Source organism: Nesoenas mayeri, assembly GCF_963082525.1.
Source record: "Nesoenas mayeri genome assembly, chromosome: 6".
In the NCBI taxonomy this organism is placed as follows: domain Eukaryota; kingdom Metazoa; phylum Chordata; class Aves; order Columbiformes; family Columbidae; genus Nesoenas; species Nesoenas mayeri.
Window position 1 is genome coordinate 39,128,592 of NC_137545.1, and position 19,874 is coordinate 39,148,465.

The 19,874-nt window shown below is 36.8% G+C and overlaps 1 protein-coding gene across 1 annotated transcript in view; it reads right to left on the minus strand.

Annotated features, from left to right (window-relative positions):
- LRP1B (LDL receptor related protein 1B) overlaps positions 1–19,874 on the minus strand; it is a gene marked incomplete at both ends in the record, with an annotated part of 678,833 nt that overhangs the window by 370,569 nt on the left and 288,390 nt on the right. The gene's annotated exons all lie outside the window — the stretch shown is intronic.

The window sequence follows — 19,874 nt, forward strand, 5'->3', positions numbered from 1 at the left end:
AAAGTTCCCTTTGCTCTTCCAGCTGCTTTCATCAGTGGAAATTACAGTTACTGTTGTGCAGGATTCGACCCACTTCGACTCGCAATACTTGGGGAAAATACCATACATTTCTCCCTAAAAGCTTCTGAAGCCTTGATTTCCACTAGTTTTGATGCTACAATAAATAATGCAACAGCAGACAACTTGATGAAAAGATGCTATGAAACATGAAGTGCAAAGAAAAAACCAACCAAAACCAACCCACCAACCACCCACCCCACTTGCACTGGGATTTTGATCCATTGAATGAGTATCCAGATTTGAACTGACCATGTTACAAATTCCTAAGTACAACCTATTTTTCTAGCCAAAAGTATAGTTATACTAATTACACAAAGCAGCAGGAATTGCTAGTAATTTTTACGTTCAACAATCATGTAAGAAGAAGAGTGTGGTTTAGGAGAAGCTATAGCTGGGTACATGATTATCTGCTCTCTATATTCTTGCCCTCAGTAAAAAACTGTTTGTGTTAAAGAATAAAATTTAGTGACAAATTCTCCATCCATAGATATCCTATTTATTCTCTGAGGATTGTATTTTATCTGTTTTTTAAAAGAAATGTATGAGGTAGACTGTGATCTTTCTGAGATGCAGCAGATCTGATCGCTGTTTTCTACAAGGCCAGGGAGCTAATACAGCTTTAATTTAAGGCCATGGTAAACTAAATAAATCTCGTTATTGCCAGTTAATGATAATCTTTTATTTACTTGGATCTGACACTAGTTACAGTAGAGCTTTCATAGTGATAATATCTTCTAAAACATTTAGTAAGGACAAAATAACAAATACTGTAATAAGACACTGACTTTGGGTCAAATTCTATTAATTTAGGCTGATATAAATAAAGATTAATTCTTTGAATTTATACCATAATACAGAGAAAAAAATATGTTTTATACTTTATATTTTGATGATGTGCCTCTTGAATGAAGTTAATTTAGACTCCATTGTACATGTCCAAGTCTTTTACGTGTCATTTATATTATTTAGTACAGAGCTAATAAGCATTTCCACACACATCTCCAGAACAAAACATTTCCATGAAACAATAAGGAAATCAAGGTCCTTATTGTTTGTTACCGAATGCTTCAAAATGTCTTTTGAAAATGGCATGGTTAAGTACAGCTAATAGATCTGTAACAAAAAAAATGAAGAAAGCTTATGCAATTGTATGAAACACTCAGATTTTTAGCTGAATGTGCTGATAACAATCTGGCATTGCTCAACCCTCTCCTCGTCAGATGGCCACCAGGTGTGCTGAGATACACAAGCCGGCAGCGTTTGGGACAGAAGCTTTTCATAGGGAACAGTCTGATCACAACGGGCTGTTCCATCTCTCACATCTGGCAGCTCCCATCACCAGTGGAATCGAAACCTCTGGAGCGAGATTTTCACACCCCCTTGAACTGCTCTGTCTGGGTGTTTAGGGCAGAGAATCTGCGCTAGGACATGCTGCTTGAACTAAAGTTTAAATAATGTTACAAATGCAGAGATGATGATGATGATGATATTATTATTATTATTATTATACTATTTAAATAAAATACTATAATATAGTAATTTTATAATTATATTATAATTATTAATTATTTAATATCATGATAATAATGATTATGATAATGATAATAATGACAATAATACTAATAATACTAATAATACTAATGCTATCAGTATTGTGAAAATTTGCTGAGGACGGTTCTAGCTGGGCAAAGGTGAGGAGATGTGCTGCTCCCCCTGACTCCACTGTTAATGTGGCTCAAGGTGCTACTCCCTGTTCCAAAAATGGGATTTTTAGGCAGTTCACTCCAATACCCCTTAGAGGTGCATTTCCAGTGGGTGCAGGGGCAGCGAGAGACAGTGGGCAGCAGGTGGGCAGGTAACCCCAGGCTGTGGGCAAGCAGGGGAGGTAACCCCAGGCCAGGTAACCCCAGGGCATGGAGGCAGGTCTGGAGAACCTACAAGCAGATTCAAGAACAGAAAGGCTTTACCTCCCACTTCACCATGAGTCTGTCATCACACCTGCTGGGTTTTGTGAACATCTTTTTAAAAGACATTTTAAAGGCACGGCCAGCCCTTCCTCCCCACTTCTGTCTGTGGCATCAAACTGACACGGTACAACCCCAATACTGTACGTTGCAGCAATGCCTTTTTAGAAATGCGTATCTCACTTCTTTGGGGTTACGTGAATATCTTATTTTAATCTCCATTTGAAATAAAAACGTACAAACTTGAAACAGGAAAGTATCGCTAAAGGCTATGTAGTCACTGTGGCTGCAACAGCCACTGAAATACAAACTAAGAGATAAAGGCAGAGAAATAAATCAATGAAGGTAAAGAAAACATACAGATACCATTGCCCTATGAAATAGCACTTGTCTAGCACACAATGCAAAATATTAATGGCACGAGGCCCTTAAAGTTTGGGGTTTTAAAATTCATTAAAACTGCACTATTTTGCTACAATGAAAAACATACAAATGCAATAAAAAGTGAATGCGTCTGAGGCTCCTCAAATCCTAGTTGTTTTGTTTGTTTTTCCTATAGCACAGCATGCAAATAACTTGCACTGACTCAAAGCACAGCAACGTAAAGAAGAGTATGCACGAATATAACACTGAATTCTTACGGATGACTTTGGATTATAGCTCCCACTTCATGTCACATTTTATTTTTCTGTACAAATGCACTTTTGTATTCCCAATTCCACAAATGAGTAACTCTAGTTTGCTTTGTTTTGTTTTTCTTACTGATACTTTGGAAAACTGGATAGTACACATCAATGGCACTTTGTTTGGAGACCAGCCATTAATTCAGATAGTAAGCATCCAATTTGCATTTCTATCAAAATACAAAAAGACAAGAACACTGCCAGCAATTTAGCAGATCCTCCTGCTCCCAGCCTCCTTCTCCTCTCCTGCTGCCCTTACAGACCTTTGCCGAGCACAGCTGAAATTAGCCCATCTGTATCCACAGATATACACAACATCCACAGACATCTTTAGAGCTTCTAATTCGATTTTTATCAACTCAACAGGGAAAATGTGAATCTTCATCCTGCCTCATTAGGGACCAACCAATTACACTTACTTGAACTCTCAAGCAGAGATAGATAAATAATTAACAATTTACTAGATGATTTAAGATTTGACTTTTACTCATAAGTAGATGGTCAATTTTTTTTTGCAAATATTTTTATTATTGCCTTTGGAAATACCCTGTGAATTATTTCTGCAAATAATTCTTGGTCTGTCATTTCTATGTCTGTTAGGGATCCTCTGGGGCATTTGTCATTCAGCATTTACAAGCTGAAATAATTGTCTGAAACCACAGACCACATATTATGTTTCTGTCGTGCATTGGGATGACTGCAATAACTATAATTATTTTCTGATGTGAATATTAAATTCCCTCATCTAAAGCAAAATTTTATGCAATATTATTTTTAAAACTGAGTTTCTATTAGCATTTTTGTCACTACAACCACTAGACGGTTTGAATCTACCTATAAACATGTTCCATTTGAGCTACTAAAATCACGTGTGTAACGGTGGTTTGCAAATCTTTCTGCAATGCCATTGGAGAGTAAGATGTGAAATAGATGTATTGCTGCCTTACTGAGGGTTGGGTCTGTTCTGTACTCCTCCAGCCTCAGGGGCAAGAGAGTCAAACACCAGCCTCAGATCTGGAGCTGGAATGGAAGGAAAAGGGGAAAAATCTCAATACGCAAGTAACCGGAGATGGAATTGGCAGGGAGGAGCGAGGAACTACGTTAAGAACAGAAGAAAGATATAGAACTGACAAGGAATGAAAGAAAATATCCTCTGCTAACATAGTGTAGAATGTTTAATGTTTCTGTTGCAGGACCTAAACAGCTCTCTACATGAATAAAACATGCACCTCTCTGTTTCAAACATTATTCTTCCTGGTTTTAATATTTTTCACCAGCCTTCAGTCTGTCCAGAAACCAAGGAAGATAAGAGGGAAATAAAGGTGTGGATATGAAGGCATGTATAAGTTCGAAAATATGCACATATATAAATTCAGAGAGGTTTCAACTTAGAAAGCAAGACATTTAATGAATAGATTTAACCCATACTTAATTAACTCAATATTTAATTATTAAAACATCGCAACTATAGCTAAAAGAACAGCTGCCTGGAGACTATCCTTCTTTCCAAACTGTATAATTACAAATTCAACAATACTGAACTCATCCTAATACTGCCAAAAACCATATTTCTCTCTAACATAAAATGTTATGAATATTGCTAGAGAACTGAAATTGTACAAAACTATTCACTTATGAAAAGAATTAGGAAAATATTCACGTACACAGCTCCCGCTAAAGAAATGTGGAGGCATACAATTTTTTCATAGGGGAAAAATACCAAGAAATAAAAAGATATACTAAGACATCAAAGGAAAAACACTGAAATCCTTCTGGAGAATAAACAGTGTTAAGAAAGAAAGGCACAGCAAAAAAAGTCTTCCTTTTTAAGACAAGCTTTTTTCCCCCCATTTCTACAGCTAAAATTAGAGGGGAACAAAATCTGTGGTAAATATACATTAAGAATGAAACTCAGCAATTCTTTCGGCTTCTCAACATTCAAAAATAACTCTGTTTTAAAGAATTCTCTAATTTCTTTGAACAATTCCTCTTCTGCAGCCTATTTATAGTGGAGTTAAATACTCCATAATCCAAAAGTGAGCTGCTTTGATTAAAAGCTTTCTATGCTCTGCTTCTTGAGTGGATGATAGATCTTAGAATTAGCTGTGTGAAGTCATTAAAGATACCGGTGAGAAGCTCGTAAGTTCCTTTGTGGAACCAGGTAGCTGAAACAATTTGAGATTTCCTGAAGACTCTGGCAACCGTCACTATTCACCTTTATAGGATACGCACAGGACGCTTGGGAACAAGAGTTTCACTGAGGATTATTCTGTGACCGTTTTTCTGTTAATGAGAGACAAGTAGGAAGGACAGTGAAGCAGAGAAAGAAAAGGCTGCAAATAAGCCTGGGGCACTGCCAAAGAGGTTCTGGAAGCTCTATCTTAAAAAAAAACCCAAACAAACACACAAACCCCAAAACTAAGAAGGAAAGCTACTGCGCGGAATGCTGGAGAACCAGAGATATCTGTGTCACAGCTCCTGGACAATGGAAAAGAGCTCTAGATATTCTTTGTGGCTAAATAGGATTGTGTAAAAACAAACAAACAAACTTACACCATCATTTTTTTCTTCCTTCCTATAAAGAAAAACCCTGCAAGAGCCAGAATCTGGCTAACTTCTTCAAGAAAATGTTGCTATGTAAATGTTACATATAGACTTCAGTTTCCCAGGACAGTAGCTAGGAATTGATCCTCATGACGATCCATGATGGAACAGTGTAGGTACTTTCATAGCTCGTTGATGTCTCAGAAAATGAAAAATATGATTTAAAACAAGGGCTGGACACATAGAAATGAATTAAAGTAGTGTCTGAGAGGTTTCTAGAAAACAGCTGAGGGATGTCTTGCTTTTGGAGATCAAACATCTGTTAAAGTAACAACCAGACTGTCTAGACAGATTATGAAGTCCATTTGTCTCCCAATGGTAAGACAAATCAGGACGAAGTGACTAGTAATGCAATTACTACTGACAAAAATATTTTTCATGGTAAAAGGGTAGAGAAGTTAAAGGAAACTTGCAATTTCTAAACAGAAAAGAACCACAGCAAGGACTTCAGCACCTGAGAGAGGACTGGAAAGACTGCAGAGGCCTTATTTGCTAATGTTTGGAATACTGACAGAGAAAAAAGCCCAACCCTATTTCCAGCAACCAACCAAGGGTGCTCAAGAACTTAGAACTTAACTCACTAAGGTGACTTGGTTATCCCAGTTTAGTGTCTGGTCCTTTTAAAAGGTTTTGTTCCAGCCATTAGTCAGAGACGGGCAAGGTACAGCTGAAAGCTGAAGGAGATATAAAGAAACTCTACCCAAGTTGACCGAGGACCATGGAAGACTTGCCTTCTTGGCATAACAAATTAACTGCTCCTAGGATAAACCAGAAATGATCTGTTTTGTAGCTCCTATGAAATTTGTCATGGAACTTGCAGTGATAAACAGGAGCTGAAGCATCTACCAGGGCAGAGAGAGAAAGCTGTTCGCAATTGTCCCCAATACATCCTGGTGTCTACGATATCCATGGGACAGAGGGTTCTCATCTGCTCCATGACATTCCTGAACAAATATGATCAGTTTGTAAAATAAGAAAAACAAAAAGTAGTGGAAAAAATGGAGGAAAGTAGCTCAGGGAGATACATGTAATACCATATTGGCTCAGTCACAAAATCCATCAGCTCACTGTCCTGTTTCTGAAAATTGCCAGAAGCAAATGCTTAAGGAAATAAACTACCAAGACATGTGAAAAGTCATCCTTCCTCTGGTTTATCTTCCCAGTACTGACAGCCAATGGCCAGTGAACATCTCAAATGGATGGCTGTATCAGGTACACTAGCGACTGATCAATATTAGTACCAAGAATGTGAATAATCTCTTTTCTTCACCTATTTTTTTTTTTTTGAGTTGTTGGGATAATTTAACTATGTCCTGAGGAAAAAAGGTGTGAAGAGAATCATCACAAAACCCAACATGCCCCACAACTATTAAGAAGCTCAGTTACACTGCAGACCATGTAACAAACATAAAATAATAAAGTAAACATTAGTTAAAAGTCACTTTCCTGTTGCCAGAAGAGGCAACACAACCTGTAGGCTCCACTCTCTAAGTGTTGTTTACCTCTGGACCTCTGTTTTTCTTTGCTTACTGCAAAGTAATAATAACATTAGTAATGCAATTATGCACATGAATAGTAGATATTTACTGAGTCTTAATAGTTATCAGATCAGACATGCTGAGATAGCCTGGGGAATACTAGCTACTAGTTCTTGTGGATGTGGAGGAGGAACGCCATACCCACCCTTGCCTGATGAATGCTCTAAATGGCAGAAAATGGTAGAGAAAGAAACACTGGGGCAAACCTGAAGCAGAAGCACTAATAAGAACTGAGATAGAAGAAATTACAGGGCAGCAGCGCTTCCCTTCAAATGGGCAACTCCATTTACAGGACACTTTCCCATTCGGGATAGCATTCGCTCTGTTCAATAAAAACAACCTTAACTGGTCCGATCAAAATCTGAAACATGAAGAAACCAGAAGAAGTAATTCCATTGGGCTCTACCTGAGCCATTAGTAAAGAAGGAAGAAACGTTCCAGGCCCTTTGGCCATTTATCAAAGGTATAACAGAGGCTTGGACCATTTTGTAATTTCCACCAGGTTCCAAAAACCCTCCCAGTCCTCACTCAGGATACACTCCAAGGGAGCAGACGTTATACGTTGATCTCAATAATTGTATGTATCTAAATACCTTTTACCTATACTTACTGATGTATTATGGTGTCTAATTTTTATTTGGTATAAGAGTCATTCATTTATATATGATTTATATATCATATATATATATATCATTTATAGTCTGGGTTGGAAGAGACCTTAGAATCCTATTGAGTGCCACCCCTGCCATGAGCAGGGACATCTTCACCAGCTCAGGGTGCTCAGAGCCCCATCCAGCCTGGCCTGGGATGTCTCCAGGGTTGGTTCATCTACCACCTCTTTGGTCAACCTAGGCCAGGGTTTTATCACTCTCATTGTAAAAAATTCCTTCCTTATGTCCAGCCTGAATCTCCCCTCTTCTAGTTTAAAACCATCACCCCTTGTCCTGTCATAACATGCCCTTCTAAAAAGTCTGTCCCAAATCAGAATCAATGCTTCTTGTATTATTAATTTATCTGCATAAATTCTTACACTTGTTTTATTTCCTGACCAAAAGTTTAAATAACATTTCTGAGTTATACAATAACTTGTTTATATCAGCATTCCCGCAGTTCGTTCCACTTAGACCACGCAGGAAAACTCCTAATTAACTATGTCTCTCAAGCACCCAAATTGCTCTGCTTGAATTTCTGCAGAGCTAAAAATCTCAATAGGGTCAACATCATTGTAAAGGATTCTTATTCATTAACATCCCAGATGCAATAGAAAGTTCAACTGGTGTTTCCACACAACATAAAAGGAAGGAATTGGCAACTGGAAGTGGATCGGAAGGAGAGGGAGAGATTATTTGCAGAGAAAGCCAAGGCCTGTCGTAACTTAACAACATGGTCCTTGAACCATGTTGAAAAGGCCAATAGTGGTGACAGGCCATTGACCTGCCTCATCAGTTCGTCTGTTACACTAGGTGAGAGATTATTTTCTGTTGCATGCTAAGACCTTTGAAATGTATGAAAAGATGGGCAAATAATTATGCAGAAGGATAATTTACACAGCGAGCATAAGCCATGAGTGAGAATTTCCTCTCAATTAATGAAAATGGAGGCACTGTAGAGGTGTGCATGGTCAGACACTGAGGTAGTGTTAACAACTCTGTTCTTCAAAAAAAAAAAAAAGGAAAATATTGTCAATTTATTGGTGGTTTTGGTTAAGATAATATATATATTATGCGTGCTGAAAATAATTATATTTTAAAATCTGCAAAGTTTTGACAATATGACAAAATTTGCCATAAAACTATACAAAGCTTTGTCAGAATCATAATTCCCAATGGAGTACAGTACAACAGTAGTGCAAATTTTTAAAACTACACAGGTAAGACAGTTTCCATAGACCTCTGTGAATGGAAGATGAGGTCAACTAAACTACATCTTTTAGCTAAGATCTGATCATCATAAATCTCACCCATTTCAACATCTATTGTAAAGCTGAACTGGGAATTGCTTAGCAATACCCAGCGTTTATTACAACTATTTTCCTAAGTTATGCAGCAAGGTTATAAATTCCAAACTTTTTTTCTTCCAAAAGACCATATTCAATAATTTTAAGAAATACACAGCAACAGCTGAACGCAATGATATTCCCAGCGCTACTCGGATGATGAGTAGTGCCTCACTTGCCAAATCCAAACATGATGAAAAGGTCAATTAAGAAAGGCTGGGATCTTAAAATAAAATAGGCAAAGGTGTAGTATATTTAAAAGGCAAATAAAAGGAGAAATGAAAAATTAATAAAAAATACAGCTGATGGAAATTTATTACTAGTAAACATAGTATTTGTTTCCCTTGGAGGACTCAGTAGACCCTGTAAGTATTCAAAGCCAGTGAGCACCTGCAATGGATATTTAATTTAGTGGGTGATATTCTACCTGTTGAAAGCATTAAGTTCAGATGTTATATGCTCCATCGGGACAAAGAAAACAAAATGCTTAACCACATACACATCTACTCCCAAAGTTCAGTTATATCTGGCCTATAATATGTATTTAATACAGTGACGCTCTCAAGAGAGTTCCGGTGACTAAATACTACTTTATAAAGGAGATCACATTTCATTTATATTGTGCACTCTTGAAAAATTATGTGCTTCTCTCACACAACATAAAGGTCAAATCATCAGCCTAGAAAATTTCTGCATTCAGAGTCAGACAGTTGTCTGATGCTTTCTTATTCAATGTCTATTTAAAGGTTTGGCTGGTTATTTCATAGGATCTCTCAGGTATCTTCAGACTGGTGATAAGTCCTGCCCAACTTAATCATACAATGTTCTCAATAATGCAATTTATGTGATTCTTATTTTGTTTGCCATCAGAAGTTTTAGGTTAAGCTTTGTTTCTCTGTTTCAGTGCTATGAACATGTCTTTCTATATTGATTCTATTGATAGATTATGTATGTACACTGATTTTAATGTCAAGGTCAATTAAGTGCAGGGTCACTGATTACTTGCACCTTTTTCTTCTCTTAAGAACCATACCATTTTGACCTACCAAGAACCTTCCCACTCCTTATTTCCATCAAATCATCTCAGCAAGAGAAAAGAAAAACAATTCTGGCTGAATGGGTTCTGTCAATTCTTTAAAATACTATATCACTCTCTGGAGTGATTTATGTGGCACATCAGATGAATGGGACCATATATCAATTGTGTGATCTACGATGCATATGTGTCATCTATTGTGACAAAAAATTGATGGAACACTAAAACGTAATAGGTGCAGTCACAACAGACCAGTATTTTTGTTAAAGATTTTAAGGAATACCGCAGAGAAAAATATTTCACATATTTTGATATTTACAAAAAAAATTGAAAATGTGGGGAAAAGATAGACAGAAAATCTTGCTCCCACTTAACTTTCTTGATGTGGTGACATATTTAGGTGTAGCTTACTTCATTTTACATACTTTGCATTTTTCAGGGTGGAGAAGGGCTACCAATACAAGAAGACTCAACTCCTTATCTGCCAAAATCAGAAGCCAGTCAAGGGATATTGTATATGTTCAAGTTATTCAAATAGCTTGTGCCAGCACCTAGTATCCTATTTTTTTAGGTTTATTCTTTCTTAGAAAAAGAAATAGCATGTATATAATTGAATGGGGATTACATAAATCATGCAATATCACAAATATAAAAATATTTCGACAAATAAATGAGGTACACACACTAATGAGCGGATGAAGGGACATGAGTATCCCACAGAGACAAGCTACAGATCAACAGAGATAAAGCACTTCAGGTCCTTACGGTAAATGATTCCTGTAATAACAACATATCTCCAAAACAAATTGCAGCCTTTGCGTAGGGCGGGCACAGCTGACAAGGGATCTGTGGGATGCTCCTGCCCATGTGGAATAACAGCTCAAGACTGGGTCTCCTACAGCATGTAAAAACTGTCAGATACTCACGTTTAATCCTTAAGTCTCTCTCTTAATGGTGTGTGGATTCTCTGGGAGCCCACAGAATGTTCACAGTGTATACACATAAAATGATATAGAGTTTTGCCTTTAATAAAGTGGTCTAATACTCCAGTCTTGCATAACTTTAGTTAAAAGGCAAACTCATCTATGCAAATCTACACCACAGAATTAGTATTTATTATTTCATTGCAATTTAGGCAAAGCAACAGGTACAGTATGTTAGTGTAATCTGTTTTAATCTGAATTTCTGTCAAATTTTATATATATATATATATATGAGACTTAATAATCATGTAAGATCTGGTCAAGATCTTTCATGATCAAAAGCAAAACAAATAAAGAGGAACAAAACTAACTTAGTAGTTGTCTCATCAACTCTGTGCACTACAAGCTGTACATTCCTTACCATTTTTCCAGATGTTTGAAAAATCCTATTCTAGAATTCCCGCAGTCATCCATAGGGATAAATAAATGGCTAAGAAGAAAAATAACTGGTGGCGATCTCAGTTCCTTCGCAGCTTATGCTTTAACAGAGCGTTTATTTTATTAAGTTTCCTTAGCACTGATGACTCGGTTCCTGCTCATTTCCATCAGTACGGCTGATGCTCAGGCTGGGGTTGATACTACAGCTGAAGCTGATCCACTTCAGCTCAAAAGAGCAAAGGAGCCAACGCTCTGGGCTCAAAGGAACATTTCTCGAGCAAAACTCTCAGAGCTGCAGAAGCAGTTGCAAGGTCTGAGTCTTTAGCCTGTCTCAGTATTTTAAATATCTAAGATTGTTAGGTTTCTAGAGGAGTCTGGATAAGAAGAAAGAAGCCAACTAATCACTCAAGCTCACGAATTTGTTGCTACAGCATGTAGATATTTATAGGATAACTGTACACTCTGGCTGGAGCTTGACTATTGTTTTATTTTCAGAATTAATTTTCTTCTGTATCTTGATTACATCTCTGTGTATTCCCTTAATCTCGCTGTGTAATTTGGAACATTATCATTTCCTTTGAACTGGCTTCTCCCAACTGTTTAATGTCTTCAGCAAACTTCAGCATCACAATGCATTGTTCTCTTTAGGAATTAAATGCAGAAAAGAAAACCACATTGTCTGAAGACATCCTTTCAGTCACTATCTCGCCTCAGAAGACCCATCTGTCATCAATAGCTTCATCCACTGAAGTCTTTCCCAGTTCTACTCTTGATATATTCAGTAATTAGTGTTTTGCATTATACTTTATCAAAGCTTTACAAAGCTCAGATCGAGCAAGTACATTTACATAAATATTATTGACTGGAAAACACACTTTATGATGACCAGCTCATAGGAATCTTTCCTATGAGCTGTTTTCTAATTTGTTAGTAAGAGTCTCACACAATCCTCTAAGCAGTTAACGTAGCTACACACTTGGCAAAGAGTAGCTACACACTCATTCTGCTTGGATGAATAAGAAGGAAGAATCTATAATGGTTATAATTACGGTCCCAGTGCTTTATTTTGGGATAAAATACACAACAGTATTATAATGAGAAGATTTAAAACTACTCTCAAGTTCAGCACTAATTTTGTCACTAACACTGCAATTACAGGAAATACAGAAAAAAAAAGAAGAGAGCAAGGCATATATCGACACATAAAACCATGGATTATATCATGTTTGACATGTGTGTTAGAGCTTCCCTGAACAGGAACCAGAGCGACTCTACAAGCAAAACCCCCTGGCTCAAGCTGAACTAACTGATGTCCTAAGTGTGCTTTTATGTTTCAGTGTAAATTAGTACATAACACACCTTCACCATTTAAGATCATTGATCAGGTGTCTTAGCACATTTAAAACTTTCCATTATCCCATTTGAAAGAAAGTTAGACTAACATTTACTATTTTAAATAGATGTTGATTTTATTTATTTTTTTCACCAAGGTGGAAATCACTATATTTTATCTACTGGGATTTTTAAGAGCTGAGATCTTGAATGCCAAGCATTGTAGTTACAGTGAAAATGCATACACATGTTTAATTATTGCATTATTAGGTGTGCTGATATGATAAAAACAACTTCATGCATCCTGTGATTTTGCCCTGATTGATTTGTGTCAGTAAGTCTTGTAAAAGCAAGGGGGGGGCACAGCATGTTCTCCTGGTCTCTAGATGGCAACACGAGTTGTGGCCATTAGATCATTCATGACCTGTGTGCAAAACAGGCATCAGTGTGTGCACAAGCTGAGGGATCCTCTGGGACACAGATAATTGCTCCTACAGGTCTGTATCAAACTCTGGCTCCGCTGCGTGGGGTTTTTGAGCTTCGAAGATGAGAGATCTTTTCATTTGTGGCTTAGGAATGATAAATGGTGGAGTACGCTCTATTTTCTTTCTAGAAATGAGATTTATTGCTAATCTGAGGATAAAATAAGGATGATAAAACAAACAAACAAACCAAAAAGAAAACAAAACCCCCACAACAACAAAGAAATAACCACACATACAAAAATAATCACAATAGAACCTAGCAGTATAGCAGCTGGAATAAGGCCTAGATCTGACCACTCTTAAAAGAAAATACATAGGAAATTATGTGTCTTTCTTGTGACCAACATGTCTTATTTATTCATTAATACACATCTGTGTGTGGAATCAATAAGACTGTAAACAAGTTTAAATGAGGCAACTGACTATAACATTTTAACTGTATTTCCTTCACCTAATCCCTTGAGCAAACTGAAACACAGGAATTAAAAACATGTCTGAGTCAGCCAAAAATGTATATTCTCAAGTATTCATTCACTTGTTTTTGGCAGAACCAGCTTTCCTCAAGATAATTTCTGATACAGAATTAACAAAGCATTTGGCCAGTGGTGGCTCCAGCTCAGTCACTAACAATGACCATAACTGATGTCCAGGGCAGAGTAAGAACAGGTCACTTATGTGACATCTCCCCTTAGCAGCCTCTCAGACTTCAACTATATTCAGGACAGGGATTTTCTAAGGAATCTTTATTTGTTACATATTCAATAACCCTCAGTGGATTTTTCTTCAATACACTTCTCCAGTTTGCCCTTCCAGCCAGCTAAACTCACTCATCTACAACATGCTTTGGTGAAGAATTTCATAGGCTTCTTATCCAACATGTTGAAGAAATACCTTCTACTCATTGTTCAGAAACCTGCCAACCATTGCTTTACTCTGAACCCCCATAATTTTTTGTTCTACAAGACATTCTGAACAAAAATCCCTATCCATACCACTCATGCTTCAATAGACCCCTAAAATATTCCCACATGGACAATAATTTTTGAGGATGAAGAGTCTTAGCTTGCTCCATTATTCCTAATTAAAGAGTTACTCCATCGTTCTCATTAAAAAAAACAACTTGTTGCCCTTCACTAATTTCTCTCCAGTCCTACAAGTATTTTATTTCTATCTTGGGCATTTTTAACAAAATGAACCAACAAAACTTAAGGACAAATTTAGACATTTATTATTAACCACACATGAAGAAGCTGTCTTTCATTCCCTAACTAGTCTTGTTGATAACCAGTTTGTGGGAGACGGAAACAGAGATCCCGCTTGCCTGACTTGAAATTATGTCTTCCCAGGAAAAAAATCTTGATTAGGATGTTTCATTTTAAGAAGTTAAATATATATTAAATAAATAAATAAATAAAATTACTCTAGAATTCAGAGTTCATCCTCCCAAAGTATACACCTAGGTTCCTTTTTTTTTACTAAAGCATATCTCAGTAATTTAATGATAAATAAGTGTCAACAGAGATTGAGAGCTGCCCACATAAAATAACTTGCAGCATGTTGATCCAGAGTAAACTGTGTTAAGTCAAGCAGGGAGAAGTTTGGGTTGACCCAAGCAGACAGACTTTCAAAGTGTCTCTTGCTTCTCGATGAAATGATTTAAACACAGATATTTTAGTTAGAGTAAGGGCCTTTCCCCCCAAATTCTGTTTCTCTCATTATAATATGTTCTGAAAATGTGCTTAAAATTCACCATCACTTTCATATTTTTCCATAAAACCTGAAAATGTAACTAAAAAGTCACCAAAAATATTCATTGAATCCTAAAAAAATATTCACTGAATCCCAGTCTACTACCAGTCATTATTTTCCAGAAAAAAACCCACTATCTTTTCAAATTCAAATCAACTCAGTAGATTTATTCCCTACAACATTTCAGACCTTTACACAACTCAGTAACGTACAGCATTTCTCTTTGTGTGCAGGAACGTAATGTTTTCACATGGTGCATTTTGCAAGGCAGCCGCCAAGTATAGAGTATGCAAACAAACACACGCCTGCAACCCGAACAACACATTCAATCCAAAATTCAGAAAGGGAATAAAACGTCAAAGTTGATTTTTTAATAACGTGTGTCAAAGAACTGATGGTTGGAGTGAGCAGGTTAGGCGGCAATTACTTAGTGATGAGTCAACTGAAATAAGGAAATGAAGAAATATTATCACTAAAATAGAGGTAAAAAAAGGGTTTGCATCAAGGCAAGCATGGAGCGCCAAGTCTCCCATTGCATAGGTCTGAGTTTTCAATTTTTCACTTTTCCTCTAATTAGGTTAATAGCAAACTGACAAGTGCATCTTTATAAGGCAGAAGACAAGTGTATCAGTTTTAAGCTGTAGGTTTCTGTTCATTTACCTGTATCTATTCTGCATGTCAAACATGCTGCATGCAAATGGATGAGGAAAGTCCCAGAGCTCAGCAGGTGTTCCAGGTCTGTCTGAGAAAGGTATTCCCATGGTCTCCACAGCCAGTGAACAGTTTCCTTATGTCACGGTTTGTAGATCCTTGAGGACAACTCTCTAAACCACTTAAATTACTTAATTTCCTTATTTCCTCTTCTGACAGGAGGAATATTCTTGCAGTAATTTTGTAACCATGAAGGAAAAACAGCATTTAGTGGCATTTTCAATTACTGTTCTTCCCAGATATTTTCAAAATTTAAACTCAAAAGTAAAACTTATTTTTAAATTATTATTATATCTCTAACAGCTTATTTTACTGGTAGTAAGAGAGAGAGATCAATAGCTGGATTCCCCAACTCACATTTAGAGAGTCCCTGTCCTGCAACACTTAAAATTTCAATGCATAAAACAGGCAAGAATTAAGAATATACATTACTTCTATCTTGCCAGTGGAGGGAAAAGTGCATTGAATATTTAAGGGTTGTACAATAAACCATAATTTTATAAATAAGAAAAGAAGGGAAGCTGTTGCAGTTAAGGTCCATCAGTGGATATGGGGTCCTCATCAGTGATTTAAGTGATCTGACTGCAATCCTACTATAGTTCATAGGAATCTTTCAATAAGAGATAACTAATTGTGTTGATGTCTGGTTACCCAGCAATAATCAGATGTGTCTTTCTACAGGTAGGTCTATAACTATAAAATATTACATATATATTATTGCAGTTGTGTTATCATTAAGAAGAAAATATGAGTTTATGAGTCAGCTTACCTCCAATTTGGAAGCTGAAGAGAGTAAAAGAAGACTAATAGAAATAACAAATGTCTCGAGTTTTGCCTAAGTAGGGCTTTCAATTGGTAATACACAGTTGTTTCTGCTGCCCTTTCAAGCTCCTCAGCAGAAAGATGCTGTGAAACGTTCTGCTGTTGTTATGGCAAAGGTCACCAGATGGCACTGTTAAACATTTAAAGATTTAACTGATAAAGATTTATTTTTAGATGAGCAAGGTTTTAGTCTTAAAAGAAAATGCTGTTGTGCTGTTGCTGGGACAGGGAATCGTTGAGGAAGCTCTGACAATTAATTAGGAAGTTTTCCGTCCATCTTGATTCCTCTGACTAGAATCAATAACGGAGGACGAGTGACCTCCTGGGATCTCTGGTCCAAGTTCTCTGACCACAGGCAATTGTCCATGTGGCTGCTTCTGGCTTCTTTGTTCTGAGGACCAACATACAGAGGGTAAAATCACACAAAAAGCATAAAGCTCTGGTTGTGGAGCACTCATTCTTTTTGGTTGGAAGCAAGCCACAAAATTTTGATATTTGGTACCTATTGTCAAGAAGGGGAAAACTATTATTTACTTTGGAAAGGGGAGGTGGGGAAGGTCCCCTCAGTTCGTAATACAAATTGCCTTCTGCTTTTCTCCATACTTACAAGTCCTCATATTTTTTTCTGGAGTGACTAGGGAATCTCTTGTAATAACGGCTGACAGAAACTTCTTCGCAATGGTTTCTACTAATTGATACTGAAAAAACACAGTCATAATCTCTCAGGATTACCCTGCTCTCATGGGAAATTCACAGTCTACTCAACAATGAAGATTTCTTCTTCCCAAAGATCAGTGGAGTTCCATCAATTTGTCAACCTAAAATCTTTATTTTCAAGAACTCGAAGATATATTGATCAGCATTCTGCACAGGATATATATATATCATAATTGTCTACTTAGATCTAATAGCAGTGGAAGGAGTGGGAATGTGTACAAAATTGCACGTGAAATGATAAACAGTATAGTCATGTTTGACATGAATTTTATCATCTGGCTAGAAGCTGAAGAGATTTATGAAGACAAGTTCTCTAACTGGACCCAAAACGATACATAAAATCTCACTGGCTGGTCACTCAGGCAGGGAAAGCTCTGAGGAATTTTAGACCACGCTTTTATATTTAGTGAATTTTCTTGTCACTTAACATGTTAGTATAAATAATACCGTATTTTTAAAACTTCATCCTCAGGAGTATAAAACTGTCAGCATGTATAAATTGTTATAATAATATATGACAGCACAGTTTGTGCGAGTCAGCAAAATTGTATTTAGAATTAACCCAGTGATTAATTTCATTGGCACCAATTGAAAAGAAAGTCAGCAAACACACTACTTTACAGAACCATAATAATACAGAGAGGACCTATAACCATGTATTTTAGGTGCTTTGAAATTTAATTTTATTTTCTTGTGAGGCAATAGACTTCCTGATAAGTCACTTCAACTCTTTTGCTTTTCCTCCTTACCTGTAAAATAGAAATAACAATATTGTCTGACACCTTTTTAGCTGTCTTTTGAAACTATAGTCTGACTATTATCTCATTCTAGTTTACCACAATACCAGTGAGAATAATTCAGGCATTTGAGTCTTTAGGGTAGCACTATTTTCCTGTCTTTTGTGGGGAAGAGGAACTGAGAGCCTCTAATCCCTTCTAACATAAAGCAGAAACCCTTCTGAAATCTCTAAAAATACCATCAGAACATTAACATGACCTCTTGCACTGTTGATGCCTCTAGACTATAGAATTAGTAAATAACATTACCATAATACCTTCCGTATTCTGGAACTTGCTGTCTCCTTTTATATAAAAACACAGACGTTCTTTGGGGAAAAACAGGGGGAAAAAAAAAAAAGTATATTTCCTTCATTGTAAACTTAAATTTGTTAGAACAATTAGTCTACCTATGTTTGGAATTATACTTTGAAGAAAAACAGCAAATACAATCAACTGAATATTACAGTACATTTGACCACAAAATAAAGCTTCAGAAATTGGTCCAGAAAAAGAACAACATTTAAGTCCAGTTCTTTAAACTAAAGGTGCTCAGAGGCCTCTGCTGTCAGTCTGAAACATTTACACATTTATTTTCTAAATACCTGCTATCTTGCATACCGTAGGTCATGTTGTACCTGCTGTCCCTCTCTCTTTGCATAACCGGGGACACAAGTTTGTATACTGGATTGTATTTTACCAAAGAACTCATCCAAAGCTTGTTTGGTTGTGTTCGGAAGCCAGTTCTGACAATGATAATTGAAATAATCTCACTGATATCAATTGTACTACACTGATTCAAATTTAAATTCTGATAAAATTTAAGAATCACTGAGACCATTACACTTCAACTTTTATCCCTTGCAGTCTCCCTGTGTATGATTGATTTTAATCAATGCATGGCTAAACACTAACACCTAAGGAAAGGAAAGCAGGAGGAGCTTGGGAAGACAGAATATTATTTTAATCTGTTGATTCAAAGGAGATGTCTGTATTATTTTCCTCTGCATCTTTAGTCAGTTAAATGACATTATAATAACTAAAATGCAGAGACTTTTGGCTGGGGAATACTTGTCAAAAGTGTAACATCTCTTAAAGCTGTGGAAATGAACTAAATTTAGCTTGTATGCCTGTAAATGGTATTTAGGGGGAAAAAAATCAACCAAACAACCAAAACAAAACAGCAACAAAAAACCCAACCAACCAACAAAAACCCATACACACCCGAAACCTCAGATACTAAAATAGAAAATTTCTATGCAGGATTCTTTTGTTGTTCTTCTTCAGTGAGCTTCCTTACTGTCACGTGTGGTATTTATTTATTGCACACTAATGGGAATGAAAAAATAATTCAAATGGAAAACTTTGCAGGTCTCTCAGCCTTAGTTCCACAACCAAAGTTGTGCAGTCTGTTATTTCACGTTAATAACTGCATTACACACATATTTGTCGCCTCCCTTAAATGAATTTACTGCTACTATTGGCTCTTATCTCCTTCCAGTGTCAGAAACTGGTTATCGTGGAACAGGAAAAATTCTGGCACACGAAGGAAAGCTGATTAAAACAAAACTCTAAATATATGAGGAGGAAGACCGAGAAGAACAAAATGGCACTGGAATATAAGGGAAAAGGCAAATCTGCAAGAAAATGTTTGTCTTTCTCACACCCTGAATTTAATTGAGAGTAACAGTAGGAAAAGTGTCCCAAGTGGTGGTTATTAGCCAAGGCATCATGCCCACGCTTCATATACACACAGACCACTAGCAAATACAACTTTGACTTTGAAATTTTGTGCCAAGCTTGAAAATATCACTTATTTCAAATGGGAAGGTAAAGCACCATGTCTTCCTCCTACCCCCAGCTCAAGCGAGCACAGCTGAGCCAGGACCCAGCAGCTTTTCCAGACTGAAGGTTTGGCGTGACACAGCACCCCTGCACACAGCCATGGCCTTTTCTTCAGGTCCGTCTGATCTACCCAGCAGTAAGATCAGAAGTTCTTTGAGCAGATCTCAGATATAAGAAACTACAGAACACAGGTGC